Source organism: Arvicanthis niloticus, chromosome 5 (assembly GCF_011762505.2).
Source record: "Arvicanthis niloticus isolate mArvNil1 chromosome 5, mArvNil1.pat.X, whole genome shotgun sequence".
In the NCBI taxonomy this organism is placed as follows: domain Eukaryota; kingdom Metazoa; phylum Chordata; class Mammalia; order Rodentia; family Muridae; genus Arvicanthis; species Arvicanthis niloticus.
In genome coordinates, this window is record NC_047662.1 from 68,475,061 (window position 1) to 68,487,141 (window position 12,081).

Below are 12,081 nucleotides of genomic sequence, written 5' to 3' on the forward strand. Positions count from 1 at the left end.
ATTTTAGTCAAACCTCAGGAATGGCATATATAGTTTGATCAGGCTAGCCCTTCTTGTCCTGGGAATATTTTTATTCCTGCCCATCGTGTTAAAGCTTGTCTCTAACTACATCAACAGGCTGGTAGCCAAAGTACATGACTTGAAACTGATAATGGGCCCCCGATAGAATTATTAATTTAACAGGCTGGCACGCCAAGGACAGGTAAAATTCTACACAGAGCCTTACCAACCTAAGACAGAAGTGTATTGATTATGATAATGCATATTCTATGATGAGTAAATAAGGCATTCTTGTCAGAACGACCTAAGACAGGCTCAGTCTGGTTTATGCAATATAAAGGGGGAGATGTGGAGAAATTGGGGCTGCCTGGCAGGACAAGGACATGGAAATGAACTTCAGGCAGGAATCTGACATTGGGCTGGAACATAGAGGTAATTTTAGGAGGCAAAAATCTAAATCCTAGGCTAGAAGAAAGAAGAAACTTCAGACAGGAATCTCAATCTTAGGCTAGAACAAAGAAGTAATTATAGGCAGAAATCTAAATCTTAAACTAGAACAAAGAAATAGGCTTCAGGCATGAAAATGACTTTGGGCTAAGATAGGGAAATAGGCTCAGATACTTTAATCATCCTGATAAGCCCTTAAAAATAGTGATCACAGGACTCTGCATATTGTTGTACATGTTCTTTGCTTATCTGGGTTTATTGTCTTCTTTGTTTCTGGACTATTTGCATCTATTGTATTGTTAGTTCCTCAACCTAGAACTGACCTTAATACTTGCACATAATTTAAACAGAATAAAGGCAAAAAAAGGAGGAGGAGGGATGGGATAGGTAATTAATGGGTGGGGGGAATGGGAAAGGCAGATGGCATCTGAAATGTAAATAAATAAAATATTGAATAAAAATATTTAAATGATAAAAAAAATAGGACTGACCACCTGATTATGGTTAGCTTTTCAAACATACTCAATAGCCACACAATGACCTTAACGATCAGGTTACCTGTGCTCTGAATTTCTTTTTTTTTTTTTTTTTCCTTTGGTTTTTTTCGAGACAGGGTTTCTCTGTGTATCCCTGGCTGTGGAACTCACTCTGTAGACCAGGCTGGCCTCGAACTCAGAAATCCGCCTGCCTCTGCCTCCCAAGTGCTGGGATTAAAGGCGTGTGCCACCACCGCCCGGCGTGCTCTGAATTTCTAATGCCCTGATTACTGGGAACAAAGTTATGATTGGTGAAATCTGTTGCCTGCATTGAGTCTTAACTTTAATGAGTTGCTTGTTATGTGACACTGGGAAGCTTCTAACAGATTTCTAAGCCTCTATTTTCTTACCTCCTACCTAGGCCATCTGTACTATCCATTTCAGAGTTTCAGAATTTAAGTGAAATAATATGCGAAGATTAAATAAATTATGAGAATTAGGTGGAATGCGGCCTTACATACTGTCATTAAGGAAAAAAACTATTAAAGCATTTTACTAACCACTTGACCTAATCTACCACAGAGTTTCACACTTCAAATGCTAGTTAATAATCTCAATTGGGATCTAGTCTCAATTTGGGGAACTGATCCTTGAAATATTTCCCAACTATATATTTTGGCTTCATTGCTCTTGGACATTCTCAATACATCTCTGCCAAGTATTTTTACCTAATTGATCCCGGTGGGAAAAGTTTTCCTAGATACAGGTCAGCTCTCCACGTGAGACCCAACCCACAAAATGTGTTGTAGCTCGATCCTGTTTCCCAGAGGAACAGGAATAGGAGAGGGTGTGAGACCATAACCCCAACCCAGAAGGAACAGGTTTATTCTTAGCATCATCTCTGAGCCCTTTATTCTCATGTTCATGGTCAGCTTTTCAGGCATTCCCAGGAAGGATGATAATAATAGTGACCAGTGAGCAAGGGGTAGGTCAATGCAAGTAAAGTTCCAGTGTCACCCGGAGATCCTAATCTGGTAGATGAGCTATATATATTTCTGGGAGAGGTTTTCATCTTCCCCAGCTTAATGGAACTACAGGTGCTTTTTGTATCCTGGACAGTCACTGGTTTTGAGCACAATCATGTGATGACAAGGCTCGCTGCTGTAGTCATCTGCAGCCATGAGAAGAATGTCCGGGAGGCCATTGGAGACATGGACCTGGATCCCTGCCAAGGCAGAACGCTAAGCCAATGCAGAATTCTGCCTAGGTCCAGAGTTCTGGCTATGTGAGCCTGGGGCTGAAATCACTGTTCGCAGAGTAAGTTTGCTGCTTGTAGCTATAAGCACTCAGTGAATCCACACTAGTCCTGAAGCTGCATGAAAATCAGAAGTTTGTTCTTCACCCCAGCAGTCCTTTCCTCCCTGTCTACTCAGACCTTCATCTTTATTGGCTGTCTGAGCATTCTGTTTTCTTTGGCTTCTTGTCCTCACATTCCCCAGTCATGACTGCCACCCGCCCTTCACTTGAATGCAGGCTGTCTTCCCAGCTCTGATCTGCACACTCCAGGGAACAAGGCTGGGAACTTATACTTCAGCACTGAATGCTGGCATATCCGACCAGCATTCCCATCTCAGTGGCTGGGCCCTGGGCTGAGGAACACAGCAGTCAGAGCTGCAGTGCTCATGACCCTCTCATCTGAGATGAGCAGGGAAATACCAAGCTTTGGTGTTCCTTTTCGCTCAATATTTTGCCTGCACAGTATTGAAAAATCTGTTAAGATTTGGTCACCAAATTGAAATAAACTGACAGAATTGCGCTATGCCTTAAACCTCAGCCATATTAAGCATTTGGATGTATTTTCATTAATATCTCATTATACTTTAAAACATATTTCACTTGATGATAGCATGTGATCAGCTCTGGTGACTATGCTTAAGAATTACAACAACCCAGACTTTAAGTCCAAATAATGGAACTAAGCCTGTAAAATCCAGAGACTAGGAATGCAAATGCTGTCAAATGTTCTTTGCTCTTTTTTCCGTTGGCTTTTTCCAAAAGCATGTGTGGATTCCTATGAGCCAGAGATGCACATGCGGGTCCTGGCAGTACAGTTCTGTGCCAGACTCACAGGAGGCTGCGATGGGGCCCAGCTTCCCCCAAGTGTTCTCACCTGGCTTCTCAGCCAACTGCTTTGCTTTCCAGTTTTATTAGGGGATCCAGTTGGCAGCAAAAACTGTACTTTTCCCCCTAATATTGAAATCATCTTTTCCACTACCACATTATTCCCCTAGCATTTTATAGAATACACTTAAGCCTATTAAGTGGGTAAAAATAACTATCAGATGACAGAAGGCAAAGTCGGCTTCATCTATCATAAGTCTACGGAGATACATAGAAGATGCTGCTCATTATACAGACGGTAGGTGTCCAGGATCCCGAAGTTAGGAACATGCAGAAAGTTTTATCCAAAATGGTGGAACTCAGCACCAGGAACAGTACTGTAGTAGCTTCCTTGAGCATGCAAGGGCCTTGAGCACGGCCCAGCAGTTTTGTGATATTTGGAGCCATAGAGAGAAAGACTGTGCATCATGGAAATAGTTCACTTGATTAAATATACTTAGGGAAGCCAGGGGTTGGTGTAATCTGATTGGCTCTTCTCTCTTAAAAGTTCTGGCCACTCTCTGCTGTCCAGCTGAACATTTCTCTATTCTTAAAGTCTTCCTGACCCTAGAAGGAACTAGAAATCTGTGCTTTCTCATGCCTGTGCAATCAAGCCTTACCATGCAATAGCTTACAGTCAGTACCTCCTTGTTTTGAGTTCTCTGGTGCCCAGAACAAACTGTGGGCAGGTACTGCACCATATTCTCTAAATTTTCAATGCCATCTGCATTGCTTTAAAAACAGTAAATATACAGTAAAGGTTTGTTGAATTGAGTGGAAAGGCTTAAATAACATTGTTTTGTAATTTCGTTGCCAATAAAATTTAGATTAAATATTTACATAATTCACAAGATTGCTCACAGGATTTATGGGTATAACATTCAGGAAGAAGGAGCATGGCATATTGTCTGACTGGCAAATGTGCACTGAAACAATATTTGAACACCACGTCCTTCCCAGGCCTCTTGCTCCTGATTATGTGGTGGCTGGAAGTCTGTCTTGATGATGGGGGTGAATCACAGTGAGAAGATAGGTTGAAACCAGCTGTACTACTGGACCCAGAGGTTAAATATCAAAGGACTAATATTAGAAGTCACAAAAATATTGTCTTAGACGATTTATGGAAAAAACCAAAAGCTCTAAAACGCATTCTGTTTATTTGTGTCTGCCTTAAAAATAGACTGGTTTGTTTCTTCCTGAATTACTGCTGAGTTTTGAAAATGAGTTCACATTATTGTTCTTTTATTAGATTCTTTCATTTCTCAAAAGTAAATAGTTAGCCAAATTCTAGCTCTACCTTATACTCAAGACACTGTCTGAGTAAGAAGTTTTGTTTTACACATTGTCATCCAGTCAGAGTTGGACACTTCACACTTCATGTTGGTCATTTTGTAAACTGGGCTGTGGCTTACTTTAAGAGTATTGCTTGCTAATGTATGCATTTGATCCCATGGAAAGCTGTTCTGTTTGACATCTTTTCTCAATAAATGTCTCATTATTACGGTGGATGAAGAACCAGCCAAATCTTTGTACTCCAGATGCTTTATAAAAATCTGGAACGTTGGACCTAAGGAAAAACTGGCCAACTCCAGCAAAACTTTTAAAAACTCTCCTTTTAGTGCAAATTTTGTAGAAGGGGACATGAAGTTTTACTCTCTCCTCATTCCATACCTCATAGCACCATCTTCAGTGTTGGATCCTCTTAGGTGTTTTTCAATTTATGATAGAAATAGATTTATTTCTTGCTCCTTTTTTTCCTTACATTTTTTTGCAATCTTTAAACATTCAGATTTAAATGGTAAGTGGACTCCATATGTTCATCACTCAATTCAACAGTGATTTGTTTGTGACCAAACAGTTTCTTCTAAATTTTACCTATTTTTGTAACTCATTTTTCAACAGCTCATAATTTCATTCATAGATACTTCCATGCATATGTCTAAAAGTTAATAACTCTCTTTAATCATTTTCATGATAGTATGGTCCTCATTATGTCAAATACTTATAAGCAGTGTTTACTTTTCCCTAATAGGGAAAAAAGAAGAGTAATTGATCAGTGAGCACAATGTAGTTAGAAAGAAGCAAGCAGTATCTGGGCATGCTGGTGAACACCTCTAATCCCAGCACTCAGTTGGCAGAAGCAGGCAGATCTCTTTGAACTCCAGGCCAGCATGATCTACATAGTTATTTCTATAAGACAAAAACAACCAAAACTATAAAAAAAAAACAACAACAAACCCAAAAACAAACAACAAAGAAAGTTTTATTTTGTCAAATACAGAATATTAACTGTATAACAATGATGTACAGTACACTTCCAGGTTCAAAAGAAAGGACAGTGATGAAGTTTTGACTGATTTGAACATTACCTACTACATATGCTCATTCAAATATCAGATAGTACATTTTACTAGAGGGATGTTTGCCTACAAGAAGGCTGCCATGCCTTGTAAGATGGCTCCACACCCATACTCATGGGGAAAGCTGTAATTTGATCCAATGGGCTGTAACAAAAGAGAATATTTGTGTGTGTGTGTGTGTGTGTGTGTGTGTGTGTGTGTGTGTGTGTGTGAGAGAGAGAGAGAGAGAGAGAGAGAGAGAGAACACCAGGGGAAGTCCAAGGGGAGAGGGAGAGACGAGCTAGGGGTGATACGATTAAAATACCTTGTATACATTTGTATACATTGTCAAAGAGTAAATAAAAGTTCTCTTTCTATCTCCCCAACATATAATTTTATAAAAAGAGTTTAAATAGTGGTACCCTGCATGTGTAGATGATACTCTCCCAAGAAGCCAGTAGTTATGAAATAAAACAATACCAGGTGCCAGGTGTGGGGTACCTCCCTTTAATGTGGTAGTTGAAGAGAAGAAACAGACCTGCAGAGACTCAAAAAATCAATATAGGCTACCACCATTGTTCTTGGACGCCAACCAGAACTTGATTATAAGACTGCTCTTTAAAACACCTCACACTCTGGTCATAGGACACAGAGAGGAATCAAACCAGATCTGAGCTAGAAACCTGCATGGTGACAAGCTTTTATAATACCAGAATGTGCTATGCAACCTACTGCTAGAGAAAAATTATTAGCAGTCTCTGAACCCTGAGAGCTACAGCAAAAACCTGCAATAAATAAGTTTTGAGATTTGATTGTTGGTATTTATCTTGCCTTGATTATGATGGGAATACCCCATGACTCTCTGATTGAACTTGAGGCTTGATCCACAGCAGGGAACTGGTAGTGTAAACCTAGACAAGAGTCTATGTCATGGTTTCTAGGGGAGAGACTATTATTACTGTTTTGCACATTTTTTCAACTGTCTTCTGAATATTTGTGTTTTTAGATAGGTGTTATTTTCAGCCTAGGTCAGAGAAGCTTCTTATTCCATAGGCAGTGGTTAATGCAGGCACTCAGAACTGTTTGTATTACTCATAAATGATGGTAGAGCACTCTGTCTCAAATCAAACATCTATAGTGCCCTCTCCAAGGTTCAGAGAACGTGTAGAAAAGGGAAGAGGAAAGAATGTCCAAGACAGAAGATGGGGAAGAGAGCTACAGAATGCAGTCTTCTAGACTCACATCACATGGCTATTGTATTCATTAGCTCCCTGCAACTGTAGTTACCTTCACACTATTGGGCCTACCACCACTTCTTTGTGCAAGGGGGAGTACTTGCACCTAGTAGTTAATGATTTTGAGTAGAAGGGTCTCTTTTCATTGGTATAGCTATAGTAAGTTCCTCATGCTCCAATAAATAAGCTCCCACCCATGTTCATGCAATGAACTGCTATTGTTCTCGATTATTCATCAAAAAAAGAAAAAGACTTGAAATAGGAAGGAAACGTGGTAGGAAGAAGGGTTTCGATGGGAATGGTAGGGGGATAAGACAGGGGAATAGAGAGTAGAAATGTCAAAATTTTCTCATAAACATGTATGAAATTGTCAAAGAGTGAAAAGGGAAAGAAGAAAGTAGGAAGGAAGGTAGGTAGCAGATCTAGATTTAGAATGGTCATCAAAATTGGTCAATATTTTCTCACTGCAGTCTGTAAATCAGTACCACAGGATGTCTTCAAAGTTACAACTGTTCTTCTAGAAATGTCCATGGGACCCAATAGAATCTGACGACATTTTGGCATATTTCTGGCTTTCGGTCTCACTATAGGTTTCTTGGCTTCTCTTACACTGGTTTCTACAGCTGCTGATAGGATGTCCTTAGCTAAGGTGCTTTGTCTATGTCTACAAAAGGTGTTGACCTTGACATCTTCCCTGTCACCTCTCTTTTGATATAGGCAAAACCAAAGACCAAAACCCCAAACTTTTATCACCATTTCTACCACAATCCTTCCTCTGGCTTTTAATTACTTATGCAAGGAGTTTTTAATAAAGGTTTTGGCAGATTATGAAATGTGATGTTTATATGCTTGTTTATTGACTTGATTGCATTCATTAGTTGACAGAGATTATTACACAGCTTGTTTTAAAGAACTATGGTGTAGCAATGGTGATTTCTCACCAAATTATCAGCAAATAATCTATAGTGTAATGCTCATTAATGCTTATACATGTTTAGAAATTTTACATTATATGAGAGAAAGTGGCATTATTCATTAAAAGAAAGATGTGTGCAGAATTAAATCATTCTTATCATGTTAATACTAACTCATATTAAATGGAAAGGTGAATATATTTTGTACCTGTTAAGTATTATAATTACCTGCAGCAGAGTGATACTTTGGCTATTCTTCTTTTTTCTGATACATTTTTTTTCGCCTTTGAAGGTTGTATCAGGTTGATCTATTTTCACTCAATGTACGAAATGTAACTGCAATGTTAAAGTGAAATTGATGATCGATACACATTTTCTTGAATCTTAATCCTCATTCCTTACTCTTGAGAGTGTATCAGCATGTTATGTTCAGGTACAGTTATTTTCTAGAGGCACTAAAGTATACAACACAGAAAATGTCATGAAGTTAACTCTACCAATAAATAGATGTTAAAACTCATATTTAAGAGCTTATTTTAACATAAAAGCAAAAACTTGAGTCCTACAAGAGAATACAACCTTCTTTAGTAATATAGAACGATGAAGCCACAAGCAGAGGACACTGGTATTCCAAACACTGCAAGAACAGATAAATGTTTACATTTTCTACTATGCTAACAAACAGTAACTATATATGGATTTTCAAAGATTGCTGGTTAAGAAGTATGAATGTGACTCCATTTGAAGGGTACTGTTTCAAGTTGACTTTCTATATTCTATGAAAAATGTTTGTATTAAAAACACTTATTTTGGGAAATAATGAAATCTTAACAAAAATCTTAATTTTTATTTAACAAAGCTTTAGTGAATACGCTATGGTGCTAGGCACTGTTTTATGGTTGCAGAGGCAGCACTGAACAAAACTGGAAAGCACTTCTGATTTTGTGGCGACTTCATTCTGCTGGATACAGGTCAAAACACAAACACTCCACATACTAAACTGGCAAGAATGCAAATTCTTTATTCAGAGGGCCAAGACTCTTACATCTGCATTTTTCTCTCCTCTCTGGATTGTCTTGTCCACTTTCCCTTTAGACTTTCACATACTACCTTCTATTCAGCACATGAATCTGATGTGGGTAACAGTTCACACAACACTTAGTGGGTAACAGTTCACACAACACTTAATGTAGTGATGGAGCAAAGTCTGTCTCGGACTGAGTGTCTGCTGGTGTCATTCTTTGAATTCCATAGTCCTGTAGATTTACCATATGAAGAAAACACCATACTCCATACTGACATGAATGCTTGAAAAAATTCCCAGCAATTCAATTCCTGGATACCTTTTGTACTCAGCAGCCATACCCTGTTGATGTGGTTGTTTGTATCTGGCTGGTACTGCTAGACACCCTTGTCATTGTGGAAGCTTGGAATTCTTAACTCTTTTGAATGTCTCTGTAATTGTTCCATGAGCCTGCTCTTCCATCTCTCAACAACATTGAGTGTTGCCTTACCTCTCTCAAGTAGAAAACAGAGGTTTGTAGTTTCTGCAAGATTATCTGAAAACAATGCATTTATTCAGTTATAAACACAGTTTCATTTGCAATTGATTAGTGATATATACTGTGTGTGATTTTCATTTACTTGTGTAAATGATAGCATTTACTGACAATAATAAATGTCAGCACTCTAAAATATTCTTAGTTATCTAACAGGCATACTCCTACTCTGAAAAAAATCAGTGCTTCTTGAAGAAAGAAGATACTACAAACAAAACAACAATAACAACAACAAAAACCACAACAAAACACAAAGATCCTTACAACTTAAACTTTTCAATTATAATAACAACAAAGAAGACACTATTAGAACCACTTTTAGTGGGGTATGTGATGTGACACAGTGTCAAAGCTTTGGAGAAACGGTTTCTTTAAAATGGGCTAAAGGGGATAGGTGCTATGAAACATCAGGGGGGACAGAAGAAAGGCTCCCCTTTAGAGTTCAAAGTCATTTGAAAACACCAGTGTCAGAAATAAAATTCTCAGGAGCTTTTTATAACCCATGGATATTATTTCTCAGCAACATACATTAGAATTTGACTTCTGTATATTTTCCTTGTAGAGCTAAACTCTCTCTTAATATTGTTGATAGCTACAGACCAAATAAAATCATTGCTGACTAAGTTGCTGGGGATATCCAGTGACAGGACACTGGGTAGTATGCTATTCATAGCAGTAATACCCAGGCAACCCCAATGACTTGTCCAAGAACACAAAACTCTTCAGTGATGGGTTTCCTGACTGCATACAAGTGGAATGATGAGGGTGAGTATTGTCTGTGGCACTCTATTGCACGCACTGTGACGATGGTTATTATAGTCTGTGGTAATGGAGTTTGAGTTCCATTTCTGTTAATATTATGATTTACATTTTTTGTAGCATGATCCCAACCAGTTCTGAGACTGAAGGCTGAAGCAGGTTTATTTTTTCCCAATTTTCTTTTAAACCAGTTTAATTATATGCAAATATTTACATCAGCTCTAGTTTGAGAAACCAGCAATACAATAGCTACAAATAGTCAAGGAACAAATAAGTCAATAAACAAAGTCCTGTGATCACTCCTGTGATCACTCTCATGATCACAGTTTCTAAGGGCTCATCAGGATGACAAAAATATCTGAGCCTACTTCCTTGTCCTAGCCCACAGTCATATTAATGCCTGAAGCCTATTTCTTTGTTCTAGCCTAAGACTTAGATTCCTGACTAAAATTACTTCTCTGTTTTAGCCTAAAATCAGATTCCTGCCTGAACTTACTTCCATGTCATGGCCCAATGTCAGATTCATGCCTAATGCCCATTTCCTTTTCCTTGGCCAATGTCAGATTCCTGCCAAGTAGCCCCAAAAGCTCTCCACATTTTCCCCCTTTATTTTATTCAACAAACCGAGCCTATCTTAGGTCATTCTAACAAGAATGCCCTGCTTACCCATCATGGAATATGCATTATCAAAAGCAATGCACTTCTGTCTTAGGTTGGTAAGGTGCTACAGAAGGTTGCCCATCCTTGGCTTGCCAGCCTGTTAAATTTGGGGGTCCATTTTTAGTTTCAAGCCATGTACTTTGGCTGTCAACATGTTGATGTTGTTAAAGACAAGCTTTAACATGATGGGCTGGAATAAAAGTATTCCTAGGGAAAAAAAAAAAGGGTTAGCATGATCAAGCTATATATGTCATTTTTGAAGCTTGACCAAGATGGAAATACTGACATCAGGCCATGAATAATTTTATCAGCAGGATCTGCTGGATCAAAGCTCAGTGGAACAGCATTCTTTAAATTTATAATCTCTGTGTGCAAAGCTAGAACATCCAAAGAGGTGTTAGAATTATGCCAAATACCCTGCAAGTGTGTTTGAACCTTTTCCCAATTATAGTGGTTGTCATTGTAAATTTTAGAAGTAACACAAATCCACTAGTATTTGGCATGCCACTTGAGATGGCCCCTTACATTTAAACCCTGAACCTCCTCTCCAAGAATTTGAATAGTATCATAAAGAGAGAGAGTTTCTAGACATTGCTGGCTTTTACAAAGATGTTGATAAACTGACTCTGAGACAACAGACAATTGTTGTGAGACCCCACTCCCTTGAGAACATTATCCGACAATCCCCTGACCGATAGATGACTAATGCCCACATGAAAGGGTGTTCTTTGCCTCCCCAGCCATCCTGAACCCTGCCACCTTGCTGCCTGAGACTGAAGATTCTTCCCCCGTCCATCTCTATATTGATATTCTGGCAGAAGACCAACCTTGGCCAGGGAATCTGAACTGGTATACTGATGGGAGCAGCTTTGTGATTGAAGGTAAGCTGATGGTGGAAACAGCAGTGATAGATTTAAAAAAAAAAAAACAAAAAAACAAATGATTTGGACGAGCAGCCTGCCAGAAAGGACATTGACAACAGATATACTTTTGCCACCTCCAATATTCACAGGACAATTTACAGATAGAGGGGACTGCTAAAAAGTCATTGTCCTGGACATCAGAAAACCCAGGATACTATTGTTGAAAAAAATCAGGTGACTGCTAAAAAGACTGCTCAAAGAACTATGATCCTGACTGTTGAAAGTCCTAGAAAATATCTTGATGTCCATGTTAAAAATAGTCCTTCCACAGAGAGAAAGACAAACATATGTGACAAATTTACATTGTTTAGCTCACATAAGAGCTAAACACCTGAAGAACTTGATAAAGTCCTTTCAATTTTATATGGTGAACTTATCTGATGTAGCTGAAACAGTAATAAAAAACCATGAGGCCTGTGCCCTGACTAACGCTGGGTATTCAAGATGTCCCCCAGGAAAAAGACTTCAAAGAGACAGACCTGGGGCCTGCTAAGAAGTGAACTTCACGAAAGTCAAACCTGCTATAGATACTTTTTCAGGCTGGATAAAAGCCTTTCCTACAAAGACTGAGACTGCCAATGTGGTGACTAAGAAAATCTTAGAAGAGAA

The 12,081-nt window shown here is 38.7% G+C and overlaps 1 long non-coding RNA gene across 1 annotated transcript; it reads right to left on the reverse strand.

Annotated features, from left to right (window-relative positions):
• Positions 1-8,572: 8,572 nt before the first annotated feature.
• LOC143442424 (uncharacterized) lies at positions 8,573-10,650 on the reverse strand. Its single transcript, XR_013110634.1, has 2 exons — positions 10,556-10,650; positions 8,573-9,130 (listed from the first exon to the last, which is right to left on the reverse strand). It is a non-coding gene; the product is annotated as an uncharacterized LOC143442424 (long non-coding RNA).
• Between the last annotated feature and the right edge of the window lie 1,431 nt (positions 10,651-12,081).